At 40.2% G+C, this 25731-nt stretch overlaps 1 protein-coding gene and 1 long non-coding RNA gene across 5 annotated transcripts in view; both read right to left on the minus strand.

Moving 5' to 3' along the window:
- Positions 1-25731, minus strand: part of cntnap2a (contactin associated protein 2a) — a 743992-nt gene that overhangs the window by 522509 nt on the left and 195752 nt on the right.
- On the minus strand, positions 6667-12864 carry LOC147838020 (uncharacterized). Its single transcript, XR_015524886.1, has 3 exons — positions 11803-12864; positions 7883-11584; positions 6667-7648 (listed from the first exon to the last, which is right to left on the minus strand). It is a non-coding gene; the product is annotated as an uncharacterized LOC147838020 (long non-coding RNA).

A 25731-nucleotide genomic window follows, 5' to 3' on the forward strand; every position in this document is an offset into this window, starting at 1 on the left:
GTTTGTTCATTCTGCTTAATTCTGTCTTCCATATAAAAGCTAAACTCCCACGAGGCATGATGAGATTACAATTAGGTGTACGTATTTGAAAATAATTAATTCCCCATTGTTTTATGGGTTTTTCAGTCAAGGGGTTTTGGGCTGTGGGCATTTAAGAAAGTTTAATAAAGTGTAATGAAGACTGCTGAAGTAAATGTGCAGTTACACTCGACTATACAATCCAATTAGGCAAACATTATAAAAAGGAAAAAATGTTTTAGTAATTCAGTTATTTGTTAACTAACGTGGCTTCAATCTATGTTAATCAAAACAATACAGAAAACAAAAATAAATACAGAGTGGCAATGTCAACAGATCTATGAAAGCCAGGATCCAAACAATGCTGTCTGTGCAGGAATATTTCAGAACACGTTTTTAAAATCCTGTTTTAGCTTGTAAACATACTTTAAAATTTAGACATAAACCAAAACCCAGTGCCATACCTACAATATATGACCGGTATGTACTTGGACCAAATCAGAACACATATTTTTGTAATCAGAGGCACACAAGGAAGATAATTTGAGCTGGTTTCTCTCAAGGTTTTTTCTTCACTTTCGCCAATTGGTGAAGTTTTTTTCTCGCCGCCGTCGCCACTAGCTTGCATGGTTTGGGATCAGTGGAGCTGTGCATCAATGGATTGCTCATCAATGTTTGGACTCTCAGTGGTAATTATTAAACCACACTGAACTGAGCTAAACTGAACTGAATTTAAACTTTGAAAAATTAACTACTGTTTCAATTTACTATGATCTTTTATGTAAAGCTGCTTTGACACAATCAACATTGTTAAAGCGCTATACAAATGAAGGTGAATTGAACTGAATTTGAAACATGCCTCAATATATAAATAAATAAACATTTTACAGTTTAAAAAACTTACGACAATATTTATTTATCGGTCATGACTTTTGTGAAAAAAAGCACAAGCACGGCAAGTTACTGCATAACAGACTGTGACATGACATCAGGGTTATAGCTATTCTGTAAAAATGTAATATTTATAGTGAAATGTATTGTGTACTCCATCATTTTAAACGGTCATATGATAGGTCAGGACAAACAATAAGTCAAGAGAGGAGTCAAATTTTTCCAGAGAAGCCAAAAACGGTCATATTTCTGTAAAAGAACTGCTGAAATCTGATGTTCAGCACACAATGAATACAGATACATTGCTGATATTAGTAGCCTATATCACTGTAAATTACTGTAATTAGCTTAGTGTTTTTTTGATGTAAATTTGTTGTGTACATTTGCTTTAAACTTATATATTATAATATTTACTTAAAGTGTTTTTACACACACACACACACACACACACACACATATATATATATATATATATATATATATATATATATATATATATATATATATATATATATATATATATTCCTTAAATCAATTTAATTTTTCATTGTTTAATGTCATCCGACAACATTTTTGTTGCTATGTATAAATAATCAGATCAGGCACTGTTTTGCTTTCAGTGCTGTTCTAATTTATATAGATTTGAAGCCATTATTGATGACTTTTGCTATTCTTATTTGTGGAAAGAATATATATTAACTGCTAAATCAGTCATGCAATATACCCGTTATAGTAATTAATATTATGTTAAAATGCACTTGACCCGTAGATGAATGCCTTTTTTTTTTTTTTAGATTAATCCAAAAATTAGATTAAAGTTTGATTTAAGTAGATTAAAACCATTGCAGATAGATAGCCTCCTGCTTTTACACCTTTCAGTTATAACAGACGTACTGGAATAACAGTTTATAGTTCAGATATAACAGAGTTCAGCCAGAATTTCAGTTCAAACTGTTAACAAATATAAATGTGAGCATGTGTCTCTAAGTTAAACTAATTGTGTGTGTGTGTATTTGTGTGTGTGTGTATTTGTGTGTGTGTGTGTGTGTGTGTGTGTGTGTGTGTGTGTGTGTGTGTGTGTGTGTGTGTGTGTGTGTGTGTGTGTGTGTGTGTGTGTGTGTGTGCGTGCATGCATCCATGAGTGTGTATGTGTGCTTGTGCATGCATGTGTGTGTGTGTGTGTAAGCACTTACACATCAACTCACAGGAGATTTGGAGCCAAGAGGCTTAAAAATCTGTGTTCCAGCAGTCTATGTGTTTTATACTCTATGAAGGTCCCCTGTTGAATAGGTAGACGCCACTCAGAGCTTTAGGTGCCTACTTGACATGTGTTTCAACTCAACCCTTGTGCACTGTATATCCTTTTGTTATGTTCAGGATAAAAAACATCGACAGAATTAAACTGCTGTGAAAATGCATCAGATAAATATTTTTTTAACCTTAAAATCAGTTAATCAACCTCAGTCCTAATAAAAAAAAAAATTACACTTTATTGCCAGGTTCAGAAATTATTTCACAGATTTGGTGGGAAAAAAGCAGACAAAATGATGTTTTTTCAATATAAAAAGTAATTGTGGACTGGGTTTTTTTTTTAACCTTTTATCACAGTCTTGGACATGTGAAGGATTAGAAACAATTCTGGTTTTGATGCATTATTAGATTTTTATTTTTCCTTTCTAATTAACTGTTGGTACTGTTTTCGACTTCCATTATAACCACGTTTGATGGTGCATAAATACACGTATAGTTCTGAGAGCTGAGATGCAGATTTAAATTTTCTCAGACACATCAAAGTAAGTGCACAAAGGTCACTCTCACACACTCACAGACTCACATACAAACACTTTAATTTTAATTTTAATTTAATTTTCTCCATATAAAATCCATAAAGCAAGTTTTTTTTTTTTTTTGCACAGGCCTATCTAAAGGGTTAATGGTGCCAACTGATGATCAACAGTAAAAATTACAAATTTAACCTCTTCCCAAGAGTGAAAACTACCAACAATGAAAAATAAATCAATGCATAAATATATGGTGTCATGGTTTTATAATAAAAAATGTGGTTATTATGAAAGTGAAAGGGGCAAAAACAGCCACCAATAATATATTGGGGAGAAAATGTGAAAATGAATCAAAATAATGCATCAAAGCAATGTTGTTTCTTTGAAAAAAGTAAAAAAAATAATAATAATAACAAATTCCAGTCCACAATTAATTTTCTTATTGAAAATACGTAAATTTGTTTGTTTTTTCCAGCCTGATCTCATGAGGAAACTTAAGTATTTTACGTTTTGTCAGTTTAGTGGGTAATTCGTGTGAATTCGTACGTGTTCAGTCATTAAAAAATGAACAATTTTAAAAAGGAGGCGTGGCACCTAACCCCACCCCTAACCCCAACCGTCACTGGGTGATGAGCAAATCGTACTAAATAGTACAAATTAGATTGTACGAATTCATACGAATTAGCCACTAAATCAAAAAATTATGAATTGCCATGACATTGTGTTGGTTTTTTCACCAAATCCTTAACATCATTCATGAATTTGGCAATTAAAGAGTTACATTCTGTCACTGTTTAAGCAATTTATTAGTTTTGATCAGGACCGAAGTTGATTAACAGATTTATGAAGAAAAAAAAAGAAGAAAAAAAATCTGATGCTTTTTTTCTGCAGTTCAATTTAGTGGATGTTTTCAATGTGAATATAATAAAAATAAATAAATTTGTCAAAAGTGTATCATTGATTTTTATTTATTTTATTTTTTTTTCGAAAGCATTTTCTTAAAATGTGTCAAAATAAGTTTAGACACAAAATCAAAACTAAATCAATCACCAAAAATCATTCTACTAGCTAAAACACAGAACAATTTATGGCCAAATTAAGAATGAAAATCACCCCAGAGTGAATGAAAACATCCCCAACAGTACACAAGGGTTGAAAGAAAACTAATTTCCATTTACATTATTAAAAAATACTTTAATGGAGAAGTTTGAATGGGATTTTTTTTACTGTAATTTGGCAGAAACCTGGTCCCTTTTTGGCCAGTATAGAGCGAAAGTTTCCTCTTAGTAACATAAATGTGTATGTGTGCGTGTGTGCGTGCGTGCGTGTGTGTCAGTCAGATAAGAGTGACAGTGACCCTGCTCTCCTGGAAATCTGAGCTCTCCAGAAGTTTTTATTGTAATCGTCCCAACAACTCTCTGCTGTGATTGGCTGGCCTTTTGCTCTGGCTCTGCAGCTGTCCAGTGATTGATGGGGCTGCAGATCAACAATGCAGCAGTCTGTCCACTACTGGACAACATCCTGCTTACAACACACAACAGCCTCGCATACAGAGAGTGCAGATTCATGCTCAGGCTAATAAAACATTGTCGATCTGCTGCACAGTACAATTTGATCATACTCATAGCAGATTTGATTACAGCCATTCACAGCTTCTATCCTTATTGGTTACTATATGATTATTGATTATTATAATGTCTACTAATGCCTGGTTTCTTTTGAGTTTTTTTCCTTCGTCAGTTAGTGAAGTTTTTTTTCTCGCCCTGGCTTGCTTGGATTGGGACTCGTGTAGTTGCGCATCGATGATGGATTTGCTCTTCAGTGTTTGAACTTAGGCTGCATGGTGGCGCAGTGGGTAGCATATTCGCCTCACAGCAAGAAGGTCAAGCCTCGGCTGGGTCAGTTGGCGTTTCTGTGTGGAGTTTGCATGTTCTCCCCGTGTTCGCGTGGGTTTCCTTCGGGTGCTTCGGTTTCCCCCACAAGTCCAAAGATATGTGGTATAGGTGAACAGGGTAAGCTAAAATTGTCCGTAGTGTATGTGTGTGAGTAAGCATGTGTGGATGTTTCTCAGTGATGAGTAAAAACATGTGCTGGATAGGTTGGCGGTTTAGTCCGCTGTAGCGACCCCAGATTGGTAGAGGGACTAAGCTGAAAAGAAAATGAATGAATGAATGAATGAATGAATGAATGAATGAATTAGTGTTTGAACTTTCAGCAGTAAACCACACTGAACTGAACTTCAACTCTGAAATCTGGACTTTACTAAAACTTCTATGTTATGCCGAGTTAAGACTGCATGATTTTAGCTTTGATATTGACTCGTCGACAGATTTTGAGAAATCGCTGACAAATGCCTGAAATCACAGGAAAATTGGTGCTCGTTCACACGAGTAACAATCACACAGTGTGATCTATCAAAGACGTTATCTAAAATAATCGCCTATGACTCGCCAATGCCTTTGAGATATTTGGCAGACTAATCATGTCATGTAAAATGAGTTTTGTCTGGAAATAACATCGGCGATTGCCTACAGCCAATGAGAGAGCAGCATCCCTTAGTATGGGTGCCTGCAGACCAGAGGTATGATGGGGGAGAAGTTAAAAGCTCTCGTTTTCAGTTTATTTGGACCCAAGAAATGAAGGAAAAACTAGTGTAAATTTAGCAGGCGCACCCGTGTCTGTTTAATGTGTCATCCAGGTCAAAAAAGAAAAAAGAAGAAAATGTTCAGGCACTAGCCCAGAGAGCCATGCAGTGTGAAAAAATCTGTGACATGATTACTTTGAAACTCATGCAGTCTGAACTTGGCATTAAATGGCGATAGCATTGCACAATATGATTCATATAACTAGTTAGTAATAACTTTCTTTAAAACATTTAATTTGTAACAGGTACATGGATGTAAAAAGTCCACAGTAGTATTTATAACTTTTTATGCAATTAACAACTTGATGGGAAACTCAGTTAATTTAGTCTATTTCCGTCAATAAGCTTTTGGAAATCATTCAGTATGTAAAAATGCTTCATTTAAAATGATACTTTATAATTTTTCAAAATTTAGGAACTAGAACATTTAACTTGTACCAATAATTTTCTTAAAACTTTTTCTCATTTAGAATGAGAAGGAACCCATGTAGAGTGAAAATGAAGATCATTAAAATGATGAAATTGGTTTAAAAACTTTTAAAACTACATTTAAAGAAACTTTTTAATCTTAACTTGTCACTATAAATGATCACACTACTGGACTTTAAAAATCAAAGCTTATTCACAAAGTCATTGTTCATAAAGCATGGTTAAAAGTAGAATTCATAACTTAACTCTTAACTCATAATAATATAAAACTCAATTTTAACATTTAATGTAATACTTGTTTTAATAAAAATTCTGAACTCATTCAAAATTCAGTGCCTGTTAATTCAAATAACATTTAAACACTTGTTACAAAGTTTATTAAATCTAGTTGATGTAAAATATTACTCAGTTAGAGTAAAAAAGAAGGTATTTAAAATGCTGAAAAGGGTTTAAAAATACAAAATGAAGATATTATAATTAAATACATACAGTAACAGCCTGGATTGTTTATTTGCAGTTCTGTATTATGTTTACACAGGAACAGATTGCTTAAAGTGCTTAAAAATAAATGTAACATTTATTTACCAACAATTTTTAACAATACTTTTATTCAGCATTCATTCACAATCAAAAAGAGGTTCAAAGAAACTGCTTAAATGAGACATAAAATTGAATGTCATTTTTATTAAGGTTTAATGAATGTTTTTTTAATTTTTATCAATTTAATTTAACTTGTCATAAAATAATAATAATAATAATAATAATAATAATAATAATAATAATAATATTAATAATAAAAATAATCATAATTATTATTATTATTATTATTATTATTATTATTATTATTATTATTATTTTAAAAACAAGACATGGCTTGTTTATTTGCACGTTTGTTGTATCTGTGTCAGATTTCTTGTTTGTTTTTTGGTACAGGAAGCACTTTTATTTTCCAAGGCCGATATCATTCCAAATGATATACTCGCCATCTGTTGATCACAACAATCTCATATGTGATGCTAAAGCACTTTCATCATTGTGGATAAGAGCATCTGCTAAATGTTCTGGACTCAAATTTTCTAACACAGAACTTCAGAAAATGCTCACAAAAAATTGCGGTTGACTCTGACGGACTGATCTGTGAGATTTCAGAATGACACTTTAAATAGATGCTCGCTGTTTCAAATCCTCCGCAAGCCACATGGAGCTGATAAACTCAGTTTTTTTTTTCTTTCTCATATTTATACCTTATTTATGGCTTTTAGAGAAAATGCTTGATCAAACTCTGAGCTAAACTGCCAGAATCACACAACTCTGCCTCAAATTGGTTTAACCATTAGAGACTCAGTGAGAAAGCTTAAGAGAATATATTTACAATATATAACAAATTATCAGCCCTTATTTTAAGGTCTGTTAAAATACTTGATTTTGATTGGTTGGAAGGAAATAAAATAGTTTGATGCGAAATAAAATAGTTTGATGCACTGGTAGTTACAGTCAGTTTTCAGTTTGACATCACATTTCTAAATAAACGTGCTTCCCTCAACCTTTAGAAGTAGTTACAGTAACTCTGTGACCATTAACAGAGCTTTCAATCCTCTGTGTAACATTGAGGATACCAACATGTGCTTCACCACGGAGCAGATGGGCATTAACCAATTCACAAATATGCTCAAAAATTATTTGAAACAGGTATTTAACACATTATTGACACTATTAATTATCTTTTCGGTTACAATTGGACATAGCCATTTGAACCATACTGGCTCAAATCTTTCAGCCTCATTCATTTCCATAAAACACAGCTCATTATTCTGCTTTATGTTGCAAACTTCAATTTTTTCATTGTATTGTACACAGCAAGCACAATGTACAGCAAGTAGTTTGACTGTTTACTTCTACTGATTATTTTTTAGTAATTTGTCCATAGGCAGATAAATCAAAAGTTCTAAAACAATCACAAAAAAATACCTTAGCCTATTTACATGCTCTGAATAGGGTCAATAAGAGCTATTAGATATTCCTGTGTCATTAACACTCGCACACACAATCTCTCTCTTGCACATGTGCTCTCCATCTTTGACTGCTGTGGCTGCTGATTCGATGCAGGGACTAATAGTACTAACATATCATTACTGGTGAAAAATTGGTCAAATATTGTGCTGCAAAGAGCAAAACTAGTTTTAACTTGTCTAGAACTTATCAAATGACAACGGAACAAGTGGGAAAGTCAATTGCATGATGTGCATTAAAGGATTTTAAAAGCACTTTGCAAAGACCACCTGGGCAGTTCTTTGCAGAGGTGTCATGTAAATTCCTTTAACGAAAGGCAGTCTGTTGATTATCCCTGAGACTACTTTATTGTATATAATTTTTAAGTAAAATCAAAAAATATTTTTCGTTTGCATGTTACACATTTTCTTTAAAAACTTTTTTTCAAAAATGAAAATACAAACTTAAAAAAAATCACTAACTGCTTATTTTAAATCAGTATAATTTTTATCCACAAAGTGAAGTTTATTTCTAAACTAATTTCCAGAGCATCACATGCTTATGATTGTCCATGGCTAGTCCTGCATTAGCTAACATATAATTCACCAATCAGACTATTCCAAAGTCACTATAAATAACCAGGGGCCTCATGTATCAAAGCTGCGTACGCACAAAAACTTTGCGTACGCCAGGTTTCATGCTCACGTTTGGATTTACTAACGATGAAATGAACGTGGGAATGTGCGCAGGTCCACGCCAACTTCATGCCTGGCGTATGCACATTTCTTGTGTGTGTCTGTTTTATTTCCATTGGCGACTCCTAGAGGCAGTTGTGTTTAATTGCACTCCACAAAGTGTCTTTGAGCCGTGCAATGGCAGCTGTATGAGACGAGTGCATCCGCATGTCTAGCAGGTATATAAGGTTTCCATACCATCCAGTTAAGCGCAATTTGCAGCGATCGCCGTTTTTCCCAATGTAATCGCAGTGATCTACTGCACACACATTGCTATAAAGGCACTATCTGAAGACAAATTTGCATCCGTGAATCAGAAACATTTCCATTCAATAAATGTGCAAATAAAATATGATGCACAGACTTATTAATGATTTCTACTTGTCTTCCTTGAGATGAAGAGTATAGGCAAAATCTAATATGTAGCGGGGGAAAAAAGAAAAATGACTTCATTAGATGCCGGATTCGAAGCGAGTTTATGCTTGAACGTGTCAAAACATGATATTATGCATTTTACGAGCTACGCCACTCATGCTGTTAAAGACAACGCAACATTTTAGAGCTTTACATCGCACTATTTGTTTTATAATTCACTCAGTGCAATGTTCAGACTCAATTTTGTTAACCGCATCACCTAAACTCTCCCACTCTATTTTTTTGTTATTAATTCCGGAGGACAAACTTGCAAATAACACTGTTTTTCTCCTGGTCTACCGCCGAAAGCAGCACCTCCAAATCACATTATGTTCAAAGTTTCTCTTTTTGCTTGCTTTTGCCATTTCTTTTTCGTTGGGTTATGCCAAAGTATAGTAATTAGCATATTCATACGGGGGAGGAGGGAGGGGTTTTGCGCTCGTGCACGTGCACTCAGTTTCACGTTCATTCGGATGTACAAAGAGAATATGCATGTGATTGAGCACATTTACAGCTTTGTGCGTACGCAATGTTTTAGTATGATTTCAATGCAAGTCTTTGTACATGAGGCCCCAGGTTCTTACCTCAGTATCTTCATCTTGAAGAATCCCCAATCCCCTCCTCGCTTTTTCTTTTTTGGATTGGGTGATTAGATCCCAGTGATTAGCACTGTTGCCTCACAGCAATGTCACTGGTTAAAAGTCCTTACTGTGCCAGTCAACATTTCTGTACAGAGTTTGCATGTTCTACCCGTACTCATGTGAGTTTCACCCAGATTCCCCAGTTTCCTCCCGCAGTCCAAAAACATGCGATGTAAGTAATTTTACCAAACCAAATTGGCAGTACATACAAGCGTTTAATAAGCAGTATAGCTATCCCTATAATCTGTCATTAGTCATTAACAGGTCGGGGGAGATCATCGAGATCTACCTGAGCTCAAACTCCCTTCTTGCCTTGCTAATGGGAGGGAGCCCAGGGCTTAAGGATTTTATAAGTGCAGGGCTTTCTCCCAGGACAGCATACCAAACAAGCTTTATTATCAATCATCAGCTAAGTGTGAACTCTTCAAGTAGAAAAAACTCAACTCAAAAAGGAAATTGGCAACATTTTTATTTTTTTTGCTGACTGTTTTTATTTAATTATTTTACTGTGCAACCACCAGGGGGTTAGCACATTTATTTCAAGCTGGATCGATGTTTTTGTAACAAAAAAAAGTTTAGTAGCTCAAATCACTGACTTCCATCATCTACTGAATGTGCATTCTCGACAACTTCTGCGGCTGACCACTGACTTAACGTATGAGGCATGATGTAAGTTGCATTCATAGCAGAAGCTCCAGGAATAGCTGTGTTCTCGCAAAAACATCTTACAACACTTTTTTTTTTTACCTCAAAAAAATAAAAAAATAAATAAATAACAACAAGTAAACTAGTTGGCTTGGTGTTACTGAATAATGTTATATACTTTATTTATTTTACATTGTGGTAAACAGCTGCCAGAAGTCAGTGATTTGAGTTTATAACTTAAAAAATTGAAATGTTTTTCCAACAAAAGGACACTGATCTGCTTAATAAGACGTGATAATCCCCCAGGATGGTATATGGCAGGGGTGTCAAACTCAATTCCTGGAGGGCCGAAGCCCTGCACAGTTTAGTTCCAACCCTGCTCCAACACACTTCCCTGTAGGTTTCAAACAAGCCTGAAGGACTCAATTAGTTTGATCAGTTGTGTTTCATTAGGGTTGGAACTAAACTGTGCAGAGCTGCGGCCCTTTTGGAACTGAGTTTGACACCTGTGGTATATGGATTTGAGTTATGAAGATGTATTCAGTTTTGAAAGCTTCAATAAAAGGCCACTACCCAACACCATTATACAACATGGATAACATGTCAAACTATTTTACTGTGTTCGCCTGACAGAAAAAAATGTCATCATAGAAGATGACTTAAACATTTTTGGGTGAAATATTTCTTTGAATATTATTTAAACCGTGTTTTTAGATTCCAAATGCATTTTGAGCCTTTGTGCTGTAAAATGTAATGGAGAAAAAGAAAGATGTTTTTCATTCTGAAAAGCCATTTCCGACTCAAAGGCACTAAGAACTATTCAAAAGACTTAATTCTCACAATTCACTAAAATGAACAATAGAGTTCAACAGAGTTCCCTTTTTTCTTTGCAAATCACATTTCCAAATGGCTTGGTCAAATACAGGAGAGAGAATGAGAAAGGAGATTGACATGATAATGATTTGGTGAAAAGCTACTCTGAAGTTGTGAAGCCTGTATTAAATGTTAAACATTATAGTGGCCTTGTAGGTCAAAAATTAAATGTCACTTCTCTTGACTCAACCGATCGAATAAATAAAGCTGCGATCTAAAAATATCCATCTGCTGCAAGTGGCTCAATGTAAGCTGTCTGTGATTGAGATTAAATGCACTTGATTAAAAATGTATGAAATTGCATTTTAGTGGCAAGAGAGCAGTGAGAGGTAGTCTATTATTCATACAATTAGATATAAAGCAATAACAAGTGTGTAAATAAAGAAAACCATTATATCTGAAATTATGAATATGAGCTGTGCTCTGAATAACAATAATACACTCACGATTGAAAATTCAATGCATATGTTAATAAACTCATGCTGTTGTGATTTTTCAGTCAATGCAAAGAAGAGGGTTTTACATCTAAAACAGCAAAAAAAAAAAAAAAAAAAAAAAAAAAATATATATATATATATATATATATATATATATATATATATATATATATATATATATATATATATATATATACATACATACATACATACATACATACATACATACATACACACACATAATTATTATTTTGTTTTTATATTTTAGATGTAAAAACCCTCTTAATATGCAATTATTTTAAGAACAACATTTACATAAAGCACAACACATAATGGAGCACATTTCATACTTTCGGCTAGTTTAAGTAATGCATTAATAAAGCACCTGCTTTGAATGTTTTCACTCGATTGCTTGTGCATTATCAGTGGTTATCAGCTAATAGATATGGACCAGTAAGGGCCTTCTGTGTCCACTGGTAGGCACAGAGGGCTGTTATTATCCATCCACATGGTTAATCAGCTATACTAATTGACAAGACTCCAGATCCAGATCTGTTTTTACATTACTGTGAAGATTGGTTTTAGGGTTGGGGTAGGGATAGATGTTACAGGGGAAATGAAACACTCAAGTTTGCATGATTTTGTAAATTTATTTCTACTTTAATGAAAATACATATAACAAATTCCATTAATGTTACCATTTAGCAGAAAACTGCATGTTTTACTATAGATTTTAGACCTAGGGTGCCGCCATTTTGGAATATTGCTGTGTCCAACATCACAGGGTTGGTTCCGTTCCCTCAGCTTGAACAGATACAGTTATTTTACCCAATGCATAAAGTTGTGGGTGTGGAGCTGGTGCAAATACCAGCATGTTTAAATATAAATATATACATATTTTTCTTTTTTCCCTTTTAATAACTGATCATTTGATGCACTTTAGTCCACTCTCTGTATTATGCTGCCTGACTGCCTGTCTAGGTTTCAAACATGGTTTCAACAAGGTCCGGTACTGATGTACTGGGAATGGGTATTTTAACTTTTTACTACTACAGCTACTCACCTCTTTTCGTGTTCAAACTAAACTAAGATTGGTGCGGTTTTTCACACGGCAGGTTTTTACATCCTTCATACATGTTGAGAGATCACATTGATCGACTTGAAAAGGGAGTATGTCTTGACATAATCCACAAAGATGTGACTTAGTGAAGTATGAAGTTTTGTCCTCACCTTGGAATTATAAGGTTCTATCTGACATTTTTTCTTTGAAATCTGTGCTAGGCTACCACTATTGACCCTAACTATTGGTAAAATAACCTGCCTTTCAGCAAGGCCTGATATTTTCTTGCAGGTTTGAAGCCGACTAAATGATGTTATTGCGATGGAGAAACTGAAGGCATGTCTGATAAAAATATTTTTTGTCTGAAAAATTAACTTTTTGAAACAAATTTTCTTTGGTATAATTTGTTGGTGTTTTCAGTGTATTTTTGTTGGTCAGTTATCCACAAAATAAACAAGAATATTTGAGGTGAAGTTAAAAACAAGTCCGCTATGCTTCTGCGCACAAACAACAAAAAGGTCTGTTAAATAAAATATTATTATAAATAAAATGACAGCGAAATATTCACAGTTTCAGAGAAGCCTATATTAGATTAAATAATTTTCTGTTCATCCCAATTCATATGAGCCATGCTTACAAAATACTGTACTAGAAGCACAAAACATATTTACCTCGAAAGAATAAACATAGTCGGAAAGAAGAGAGACCATAAGCTCTTTGTCAAATTAATTTTACAGAGCAGCGCACGTCGCTTGTGCGCAGCCGGTGTGCTTGATGCAGTCCTTGATGTATCACTGAGACACAGCGCGCAGCCCTCCGGACCCGGTATCTGCGGACATTTTCAAAACTGAGCAGCACAAAGGGAAAAATTCAGTGCGTTGAGGATCTGTCCATTGTATTGTTGATCCTTTTCTTATCTAAACTTTCAGGTAGGCCTACTTTGTGTGTTAAGAACAGGTAATAGCCTAACCCTCTCTACTCTAGTGTTGCGAATGCGATCTGCTGGTCTAACAGACACAGCGCAACATGATGTAGAAACAGCAATGAACCTCATGTTACAGGTCAAAATTAATCCGTTTAATGCAGAGCTAAATGCATTTCTCCACTGATTATTAAAACTAACAGAAACAAAATAGTCTTGGGGAGTTTTTTGTGTTGTCATGAATGCAACACAGTTTGAATAATGAATAAATGGAGAATGATTGACAGGTGCAGAGTTGGGAATCCCTGAACTGAAGATGAATTTAACAACGTGAATATTTAACAGTGCTTCATATTAAGTTATAGAATGGCTTCAGAACATTTGGGATATAGTAGGCCTACATGACACATGCCTTTTAATAGGCTACCTTTGTGGCTTTTGTTGGCATATATTACACTGAATATAGCGCACATGCAAGATTGGATTTGTATTGGTGCCAGCTGGCCGATACCCAATCCAGCAAAAATATGTGGTATTGAATCGATATCCGATCTAAGTATCGGGATCTGTCCATCCCTAAAAATGATGTAAACTTACAATGAAAACTTGAAATGTAGACTGAGTGCTTCATTTCCCCTTTAATAAAATATAATTAATAACAAATTTAATAGATGATTAAATTAATTCCCATTAACTCATATAAGATCTATTGCTGATTAATTAATGCATGGATGATACAGCCTTCTGAGCCTACCAGTAGGTGCAGAAGACTCCTACTGGCCTATATCTATCAGGTGATAACTGATAACACCCATCCAATAGAATGATAACATTAGAGGCGGCTGAATTAAGGCATTATGTTTATAGTGAAATTGAAACTACTTTATGTTTTACATTAATGATTTCATTCATTTTTCTGTTCTAACAACCCTAACTGTAAACGTGTATTTTCTTTGTAAAGAGAGGGGAACTAAAATCAATGTTCATCTTTTTTAAACAGTTTCTGGTAGCCTATTTTACATGATTTCTGTATAAATATATAAAATGTGACTTCAGTGAGACTCAGTGATGCATAATGCATGTTATTACACGCTATACATTCTACAGTACTGCAGCAACTGTTTAAGTAATACATTTGCATGCTTTCCTGAGCATAGCCATGCTTTTGTGCAAGACAAAAGAGATTCCATTTTATAGCTTATTCTTCTTCTGACCTCTATACAGTCTGATATATACACGTCTTTTAATGTACAGTCCACTCAAGACATGTCTGGTGACACTCTGAAATCACAAGACCATCAGTCCTTAGACATCCCTAATTACATGATCACTGTCTTGACTATCAATGACTTCTGGAGCATGGCATCATGTCGTTTTAAGTTCATGAAAGTTCCGCTTCTGCTTGAACAGATGTGGCGCATTCATTAAAAACAGAGAGGTCGGTTCAGTCACAGGCACACACTTCACAGGGTCATTCCTCTGGATATTAAGACCAGTGGAATTTCTACAGCTGTGTCCCCAATTTTGCTTGCTATCCACTCTAGATAGTATTTGAAAGAAAAGAGTGTGTATCCCAAATTGCAATATGTTTAAATGAATATTCCAGATGGTCAGCTATTTCTAGTAGAAATTCAAAATGCAGATTCATTCAGTTTTTGTTGACCACAGCATGTGTGCGATTTGGAATTGATTAAAACTAAGCACTGGAAAAATGTTAAAAGACTACAAACATGGTGAATGTGAGAGGTTTTTAAGGCAAAAAGGGGGTTGAAAGATTAATAATTTTTTAACCCAGTTAAAATATTAATGTCATGTATTCTGTTATTTTTCATTAGCAAAAACACTTTTTTAAATATATGTTTTGAATGCATAAGTGACTCTTCTGTGCCCGATCCTCTAAACTATTATTGCTATCTTGTACAAACAAATAGTCTCATATTGCACAGATGTCATTTTTCATATATCACAGATGTCAATAAGCCCGGATCAACGCGGTTAATTAGGATTTAATCCATTACTTTAATCACTCTTCTAGTAGCAAATAACTTTGAATAGTGTTAGCATGAGCTAGCTAACGTGCTAGTGCTATCTATTTAACCTACATGTGCCAAATTGTTTACATAACAATTGCAATTAAGTAAGATTAGGAGATGTTAGATGTTTCTTTGACTCACCTAGAATACATCCTTGTTGAACTTTTGGATGTTGTTGTGTTATTTGGATTTAGGAAATAAAATAAGTCTCATGCTCTCCAAGTTTTGGCATATCCAACTGTTCATTTCATCAATGCATTGGCAGAGGGTGTCAATGGGGCTGCAGTCATTTGGCAGTAAGGCTAAGTAGTTCTAAGTGTCATCAGCATAGCTGTGGTAGGAAGTTTGGTTATTTCTCATTATTTGGCTCAGAGGGAGCATACAAAAGTTGAACAAGAGAGGTGCCAGAATCGAGTCTTATGGGACTCCACATGTCATGGGTGTCCAACTTGACCCATGGTCACCTATACTGACATAGTACCCTCTCCCTGGTCTACCACAGTTAAGAGACTAAAAAAATTGGATTTTCCAAAATGGTAAGAACTTATATTCTTATATAACTTACAGTATATATAACTTTCTTATATATTATAAAATAAATGCAAGACGTGATACATTGATTGAAAGGGCATGTAAGCAGCAGAACAGTCCGTTAATGAGAAAGTAGCATGCACTTGGTATATTTACGAAAAGAAAACATACTTCTAGGGTGTATAAGAAAACACAACACATGATTTACATCAGATATCACTTAAGAAAGAAACAAGCGGTCATTTGTTTAATTTGTAAACTAAGATAGCATATTGATGGTTTGATCGAAACATGAAAAAGAGAAAAAAATGACGCCTACAGAACATGTCAATTAAAATAAAAGTTCTGTCCAGTCCTAAAGTCTGAAAATGACTCAATGTAGGAAAGTGGATGAGATTTTTATATGTAGGCTGAAGTGGGGGCGAACATCATTTGTGCAAACATCTTACAGGAAAAAAAAGAAAATGAAGAAATCCATGGGGCATAAAGCCTATCGGGGGATACTTAAGCAGCGAAGGGAAGGTGAAAAGTGCTGGAGAACTGTATAAATTATAGAGTCCTTCAGAATCCTCATCAGAATATCAAAATGAATCTTTCTGTATCAATCAATATATGCATTCAAGAGCTCATTGAACAAGTACTTCTAAGTGCAACTAAGATGATGTTTTTTCTGCCTGAGAGCAGATACTCTGGACTCTTGTACACGCTCATGCATAATAGTTACACCAAATAGTGCTTAAAAAACATGTATTAATAATACATATTTATATTTATGATAATGCATATTAAATACTTGTTTTCACCTAAGTAAAATGTTAAATAGTTCAATAGTTAAATAGTTCAGTCATGGAAACTACTTATCACATATTATTGTTGACACTGGCAGTGGTTTTTGCCTAAGCCTAAATTTAACATTAGAGGCCCAGGGCCACATTAAATCAGAAAGCCCCATTAGAATAGATATATGATAGTTGTGGTGTGAACATTGGAAGAGTGGCTTTAGAGTGTAGATATTAAACTATTAAATGTGCCCAGCTAATCATTCTCCTGGTCATTAAATGTTAATTAGGCTTAAATGGATGAATGGAATAAATATAATCCTGCACAAATGTAGAGTAATGCATCACTGAGCATTAGCAGAAAAGCAAACCAAATAAATCCCTGACAGTGGCCAATTAATCTATTAACACCAAATAATAATAAAGTATTATTAATTAATTAATTCATTCATTCATTCTTTTATTCATTCATTCATCCATTCATTCCTTATCTTGTCGGCTTAGTCCCTTTATTAATTTGGGGTTGCCACAGCGGAATGAACCACCAACATATCCAACATTTTTTTACGCAGCGCATGCCCTTCCAGCAGCAACCCATGTCTGGGAAACATTCGCACACACTCATTCACACTCATAAACTAAGGACAATTTAGCTTATACCCAATTCACCTGCACCACATGTCTTTTGCTGTGGGGGAAATCGGGGGATATGTTTTGCATTCTAATGAAGCATTTTTGCAGAAGTGGACAAAGCTGATAGAAATGCAAAGGCCTGACCGTCTAAAATTGACTTGAGCTCTGCAGCGAAACTTCCTGTAAGCACAGAAGTTGCTGAGAAGTTATTTGCTTTTGACGTTGTGCAGAAAATTGGTAGAAAAAGAAGACGTATATATGGGTGCGGCGTATGGAGGACTGGAGAATGATTGACAAGTGACAAATTCCAGTAAACTCCACCTGTTAATATTAGCTACATATAAAAGCGGGAATCAGGAAATGAAAGTTGTTGCGCACCTCCTTAATGTAACTCTTGCATTGCATTGAGGATAGCAGAATTCTTTGAATCGTATTATTCATTTGGACGACAGTAGGTAGTGCTGTCACCTCACAGCAAGAAAGTCGCTGGTTCGAGCCTCGGCTTGATCAGTTGGCGTTTTTGTGTGGCGTTTACATGTTCTCACCTCATTTGTGTGGGTTTCCTCCGGGTACTCCGGTTTCCCCCACAGTCCAAAGACATGTGGTGTAGGTGAATTGGGTAAGCTAAATTGTCTGCAGTGTATGAGTGTAAATTAGTGTGTATGGATGTTATCCAGAGATGGGTTGCAGCTGGAAGGGCATCCGCAGCGTAAAACGTGTGCTGGATAAATTGGCGGTTCATTCAGCTGTGGTGACCCCTGGTTAATAAAGGGACTAAACTGAAAAGAAAATGAATGACTGAATGAAACTATATAAAATAATTATTTTAAATGTGAAAAATGTCATGTTTATGATTTCTGCATGATAGTCAGATGTGGTATTGATCTGTGGTTGTTATTATTACTATTCCACAAGCACAGAATTTAGAAAGGCAGCACTAGCACTAGACATAGACATAAACTAAATATTAAACTGAAGAATTGTTATTTCTCCAGAAAAGAAAAAAAAATCAACTGAGTGTGCAATATTTATTTGAGTTTGCTTATAAATGTCTCCTCATTATTATCTATGGCACATATGCTGCAGGATAGGAGTGCTGTGTTTTGTGTGCCCACAGGCTGTACCATTTAAAACGCCTTAAATGGTTTCCTTTGCCAAGTCTAGATTGATAGACTGTCTTGCCTTTTCAAGCTTAGGGCTATTTTCTCGAACAAACACTCGTCTGAGAGATAATTATTTCTTCCAGTTCTGCATTGTTCTTCCACTAAAAAAATTTAAAAAGTAAGTATTTGTTTTCCCCCTGGTTTATGCAGCGCCCCGCAAGTTATTTAACATAACAGAATAATCACGCCACTTTGCACAGATGGTGATATAAAGTCAATCCTAAGATCTGATCATCTTTACCACAAAACACATTCTCTTCCTTGGTGGTTTCTCCAAGATTTAAAACGACCGAGAAGCGGAAACTCTATCTCCTTGCATAAGCATTGTGGCGAATGGCATAATTACATATGCTTTTATTACTAGAACAACCTTATAAATGCACAATAAGGAGCAAACCGCAGGGGTGAAATGTTAATATCTGATCTGTAATATTCTCTGAAGGTGTGTTCATTTTGGCTGTTATCAACGTAACATTTGTCGTGGAATTGAATGCTTGGAAAAGCTGTTACCTTGAGATCTTTACATCCCATTTTCTGCATTTACAAAAGCAAGCACAGCTTTTTTTTCCTGAAACGTTTCAATACAGGCTGCCTAGATTTTCAACAATGATATGCGGAATCTCTGCTGGAGTGACACAATCCCTCTGTCTGATGGAAAAGTGCTATTACAGAAGCACACCTGAGTGTATTTCCAGGGATCTCCAAACAGCAGGCGTAAACTGGATAAATGGACAGGGCTAATGCATCAGTTCAGCGTGTTTTAATTGTCTTACTTACTAATTGTCTGCACCATGGCCACATAGACACTAAGGCTCAATTTGTTTGTCAGCTCACTTTAAAGTGCTTAATTGTGTTCTATACACACAATGTAAAGTCATTTAGTTCATTCAGAAGCCTAGTTTATTATCGTAGTGACAATCATATTTACAAATATATATGTATTGTGTATGAACCAAACTGAAGAAGTTTTTTTTTTTGTTTTTTTTTTCATAACATTAATGCATATCCAGGGTTTCACACATGTAAAAAAAAAAAAAAAGCTTACATGTTCTATCTGACATCTATCTATACTGTATCTATTTGGATCTATCTATCTATTTCCACAATAAATAAATAAATAAATAAATAAATGAATTGACATGCATCTCACATACACACCAGTTCCAGTTCTCTCCCGGATTGCACACACACACACAGCTGGAAGCTCATCATAAATTGATTACCTGGACTATTTAAACCTTTCAGTTTCTCACACACTTTGTTGAGTATTGTTTCATGTTGCATTCATTAGGTAAGTGTTCATCCTTGTTTTCCGTGTTTGACCTTTGGACTGTTTTATTCATGTATTTTGTTTCCTTGCCATCTGTCTCAACCATTAGCCAGTTCCCCTTCGGTTGGGGAACTTCAGTGCCATAGAGTGGATTGATTGAATCCACAAAATGGGAGGATTCGGATCAGAAGCCGCTTGTCTGGAGAGTATTGAACGGGCAAATGAATGAAATTAATTGGCAGCGTAAGCTTGCGCAGGTGTGCGGCATCTGCAATTATCTCAGCATATAAGCACACCTGAAGCCAGCAGACGCCATCCTTTTCGCTTCAGATCCTTTCTGAGTGAGTCGATGAGGGTTCCTCTTGCTGATCAGCACTTCAGAGCGAACGAGTGTGTCTCCCGGTCCAGAGTGGGTCTTCGCGGTGGCAGACGGTCGAGCTGGGTTTCTCCCTTGCCTGCGGTTCTTTGGGTCCGGTCCTCCAGAGCGGTGCGTATTGTTGCAAACTTTCCTAAAAGAGCAACACAGTCGTGCAGCACGTCCTTTTCAGGATGGCACTCCGACTGTGCGTTTCTGGATGCGGGGGTTTCCTGGCTCCGGATGATGGACACGATCACTGCATTGCATGTTTGGGGCTCCAGCATGTTAATGCGGTGCTCGCGGGCGGTTCATGTCGTCATTGCGATGCCATGACCGTTGCACAGCTAAGATCGCGGCTAACTTTCGCAAGAGAGCGAGCCACCCCAGTTGCCTCCTGTTCTAAAAAAGCAGCGGGCGCTCGGGCAGATCTGAGGGTTTCAGCGGGAGATAATCCGCCGCCCACGGGCTCGCGGACCTCTCGCTCCTCACGGCGCTCCATCCAAGCTTCGGGTAGTGGGAGTGATCCGTCTAACCAGATGGTAGCTCTCACACTCGCTGACACCCGGGATCAGATGTCCTCCGCGGCATCGGAGGCTGGGCTTTCACTGTCCGATGAAGATCCGGACCCGCTCGCCCCCTCCGGGCAGGTGAGCGCTGTCAAATCGGATCCTGAAGCGGACATGTTAGCCGTGCTTTCCCGGGCTGCTTCGGCCGTGGGGTTTGAGATGGTTTATCCCCCAGCTCCGCGGCCGGACCGACTAGATGGGTGCTACGTAGAGGACCAGAAGGCGAAGCCTTCGAAGCCTCTCGTCCCCTTCTTCCCGGAAGTGCACAGTAGGCTCACGCAGTCTTGGAGGGCACCTTTCTCTGCCCGTGCTGCGTGTGCCTTGCCGGCTGAGCTGCCAGGGGGTATGAGGCGATCCCGTCAGTGGAGCACGCTATCGCGGTCAATCTTTGTCCGCGCGGCGCCTCTACGTGGCGGGGTTTGCCCCGCCTCCCGTCCAAAGCCTGTAGGTTGTCTGCCTCCCTCGGAGCCAGAGCTTATAAGGCTGCGGGCCAGGCTGCTTCTGCTTTGCACGCGATGGCCACCTACCAGCGCTACCAAGCGCAGGCGCTGGCCGAGCTGCACGAGGGCGGGTCCAACCCAAGCTTATTACATGAGCTGCGCACCGCGACCGACTATGCTCTTCGGACTACTAAGTCCGCCACGTGTGCGCTGGGGAGGACGATGTCCACACTTGTGGTTCAGGAACGCCACCTCTGGCTAAACCTGGCCGATATGCGCGATGTTGACAAAGTTCGCTTTCTTGACTTGCCCATATCCCAGGCTGGCCTGTTCGGCGACACCGTCGGTGAATTCACCCAGGAATTCAAGGCGGTGAAAGAGCAGTCGGATGCGATGGGCAATGTCATCTATCGGCGTGGCCGTAAGCCCGCTCCGCCCGCCGAGCCATCCACCTCCGCTGTTCCTCGCCGAGGGCGCCCGCCAACGAGTGCTGCCCTGCCCCCGCCTGCGCCTCCGGCCAAGCGGGCGCGGCGTACACCTCGAAAGCAGGCAGCCCCTCCTGCCCAGGGCGCCGTTAAGTCCGGTAAACGGACCGCGAAGCGTCCCTGAGACAGGCCATCCGGAGAAGAGGAAACTTGCTCTTTCCCCGCGGGAGGGCGGGGCCCCGATAACAACGGTACTTTTCAGTGCCACCAAAACATCAGTAAAAGAGCACTTTTTCCCTTCCCCGGATGTGACTGCACGAGTTCTGCCAGTCCGGGACGCGCTGCCTTCCGGCTCGCAGACTCTACGTGCTTCGCCAGTGGCTCACGAGCGCTGGGGGGACGGTCTCCCTTCCCTCAGCCCTCCAGCCCCCTCTCCGGAGTCAGGGTGCTGAGCCAGAGCGAATTGCTCTCCTCCAGCTCATCCGCGGGACCCTCGTGCTTCCCGGATCAGCACACCCACTCCGCGCTGCCCCACCGCTGGTACGTCACCGATTGTAGCGATGACTCCATTAGCGAGGGCTCTGCCTGCCTGGTTAGCGCGGGCCAGCCCCTTGCGGTGGCTCATACGCACAATCAGACTCGGTTACGCGATTCAGTTCACGAAACGGCCCCCCAAGTTTACGGGCGTGTATTTCTCCAGGGTCAACCCCCTGTCCGCCCCTGTCTTGCCAGAGGAGATTGCTGCCCTCTTGGCGAAGGGTGCAATCGAGCCGGTTCCTCCAGCCGAGATGGAGAGTGGATTTTACAGCCCATACTTCATCGTACCCAAAAAGAGCGGTGGGTCACGGCCAATCCTAGATCTGCGCGTTTTGAACCGCTGTCTGCACAGGCTGCCGTTCAGAATGCTTACGCAGAGGCGCATTCTCCAATGCGTTCGTCCTCAGGATTGGTTTGCAGCCATAGACCTGAAGGACTCGTATTTCCATGTCTCCATTCTTCCACGCCACTGCCAATTTCTGCGGTTTGCGTTCGAGGGTCGAGCGTGGCAGTACAAGGTCCTCCCCTTCGGGCTCTCTCTGTCTCCGCGGGTCTTCACCAAACTCGCGGAGGGTGCCCTAGCGCCCCTTCGGCTCGCGGGCATTCGCATACTCAATTATCTTGACGACTGGCTGATTTTAGCCCACTCGCGGGAGCAATTGATTGTGCACAGGGACAAGGTGCTTCGGCATCTCCGCCTACTGGGGCTTCAGGTCAACCGAGAAAAGAGCAAACTCGCCCCCGTGCAGAGGATTTCTTTTCTCGGGATGGAGCTGGACTCGATCACCATGGTAGCGCACCTCTCCGAGGAACACGCTCGCCTGTTGCTGAACTGTCTGAGGGAGCTCGACAGCAAACTAGTGGTCCCACTGAAGTTCTTTCAGAGGCTCCTGGGGCATATGGCATCCGCAGCCGCCGTCATGCCGCTCGGGTTGCTCCATATGAGACCACTTCAGCACTGGCTTCACGATCGGGTCCCCAGATGCGCATGGCTTGCGGGCACACACCGGGTCTCGGTTACTGCGCTGTGTCGCCGCGCCCTCAGCCCTTGGAACGACCCCTCGTTCCTACAGGCCGGTGTGCCTCTAGGACAGGCGTCCAGCCATATTGTTGTTTCAACAGACGCTTCCAACACGGGTTGGGGGGCCGTGTGTCGCAGGCATGCGACTGCGGGCCTGTGGAAGGGTGCCCAGCTGCATTGGCATATCAATCGCCTAGAACTGTTGGCAGTGTTCCTCGCTCTCCACCGCTTTTTACCGGTGCTGGAGCGGCAACACGTGCTGGTCAGGACGGACAGTATGGCGGCGGCGGCGGCGTATATTAACCGCATGGGGGGTATGCGCTCTCGCCGCATGTCTCAGCTCGCCCGCCGTCTGCTCCTCTGGAGTCACCCGCGGCTGAAATCGCTGCGCACCATTCACGTTCCAGGCACGCTCAATCGTGCAGCCGATGCGCTCTCACGACAGCTGTTACGCCCTGGAGAATGGAGACTCCACCCCGAGTCTGTTCAGCTGATATGGGCGCGATTCGGGGAGGCCCAGATCGATCTGTTTGCTTCCCCCGAGAACGCTCACTGCCAGTTGTTTTTTTCCCTGACCGAGGGCTCTCTCGGCACGGATGCACTGGCCCACAGCTGGCCTCGGGGCATGCGCAAGTATGCGTTTCCCCCAGTGAGCCTGCTCGCGCAGTTTCTGTGCAAGGTCAGGGAGGACGAGGAACAGGTTCTGCTAGTTGCGCCCCTTTGGCCCAACCGGACCTGGATATCAGAGCTCTCACTCCTCGCGACGGCCCTCCCCTGGCGGATCCCTTTGAGAGAGGACCTACTCTCTCAGGGACAGGGCACCATCTGGCACCCTCGCCCCGATCTTTGGAACCTCCACGTGTGGTCCCTAGACGCGAGGAAGACTTAGGTAACCTACCGACTGCGGTGGTTAATACCATCACTCAGGCTAGAGCCCCCTCCACGAGGCGCGCCTACGCCCTGAAGTGGAGTCTATTCACTGAATGGTGCATCTCTCGCAGAGAAGACCCCCGAAATTGCCAGATTAGTGTTGTGCTCTCTTTCCTTCAAGAGAAGTTGGACAGCAGGCTGTCGCCCTCCACTCTCAAGGTTTACGTGGCCGCCATCTCCGCTTATCATAGCGCGGTAGCTGGCGGCACCGTGGGAAAGCATAACCTGGTAATCCAGTTCCTTAGGGGTGCTAGGCAAATTAATCCATCTCGCCCCCCTCTCATGCCCTCTTGGGATCTCGCCCTCTTTCTCACGAGTCTGCGATCCGATCCCTTTGAGCCACTCGAATCAGTATCTCTACGATTTCTATCCCTGAAGACAGCTCTGCTGGTTGCGTTGGCCTCCATCAAGAGGGTCGGGGACCTGGAGGCATTTTCGGTCAGTGACTCGTGCCTGGAACTCGGGCCGGATTACTCTCACATCATCCTGAGACCCCGCCCCGGTTATGTGCCCAAGGTTCCTACCACCCCCTTTAGAGATCAGGTAGTGAACCTGCAAGCGCTGCCCCCGGAGGAGGCAGACCCAGCCCTTTCTTTACTTTGTCCAGTTCGCGCTCTGCGCATTTATGTGGACCGTACTCAGAATTTTAGATCATCTGAGCAGCTCTTTGTCTGTTATGGCGGTCGGCAGCAGGGAAGTGCCGTATCGAAACAAAGATTATCCCACTGGATTGTGGATGCCATTTCACTCGCTTATTCGAGTCGAGGTCAGCCGTGTCCCCCGGGAGTACGTGCACACTCCACTCGGAGCGTTGCATCCTCTTGGGCGCGTGCACGCGGCGCCTCTCTAACAGACATCTGTAGAGCTGCGGGCTGGGCGACACCCAACACATTTGCAAGGTTTTACAATCTGCGAGGGGAGCCGGTTTCTTCAAGGGTATTAGGTAACCCTTTGGTGATTGAGGAGACAACTCGGTAGGGTGTTGAAACACGCTTGCTGCGCCATTCTCCCTAACACGGAGGTACGTGCGCCTTTTTATCTGTCAGTAAAGTTCCCCATCAGGTGAGCCCTGCAGATTCCTCCGTGGCCCCCAGCACTGACTCAGCGGAGGAGTCACTTGCTGGCCCACTACGTTGTAGGTCTGCCCGCTGGTCAGCCCGCGTTTTGGGTATAGGTGCCTGCTATGCGTGATCCCCACTAGGCGATCCCATATGCTCATTCCGCCACGGTTAAGTCCCCCCCCTGGGCGGACCCGTGTCTTCCCTCTCCGCTAACCACGCTTTTGCTATGAGTACTCCCCCTTTTTAGGGCTAGTCCATATGTAAATTCTGCCATCTATCCCCCCCCTTGGGTAACGGATGGCCTCCGCAGCGTCCTCCCTATCGGGATTGCACGCTTCCCAACGTACTGTCGTATTTCCTAGAATTATCTAGATGCTCACGACTTCCCAAAAAATATATCTAAATCCGTAAAACTTCTGTTGAAGTAGGATAAATTAGGGCCAGGGACACGTTGGAGGACCGCGCCCCCCATGATGTGGGTGCGTCACGCTTGCTTGACTATCTTC

The sequence above is a fragment of the Danio rerio genome, chromosome 24 (genome assembly GCF_052040795.2).
Source record: "Danio rerio strain M-AB ecotype USA chromosome 24, GRCz13ab, whole genome shotgun sequence".
NCBI lineage: Eukaryota > Metazoa > Chordata > Actinopteri > Cypriniformes > Danionidae > Danio > Danio rerio.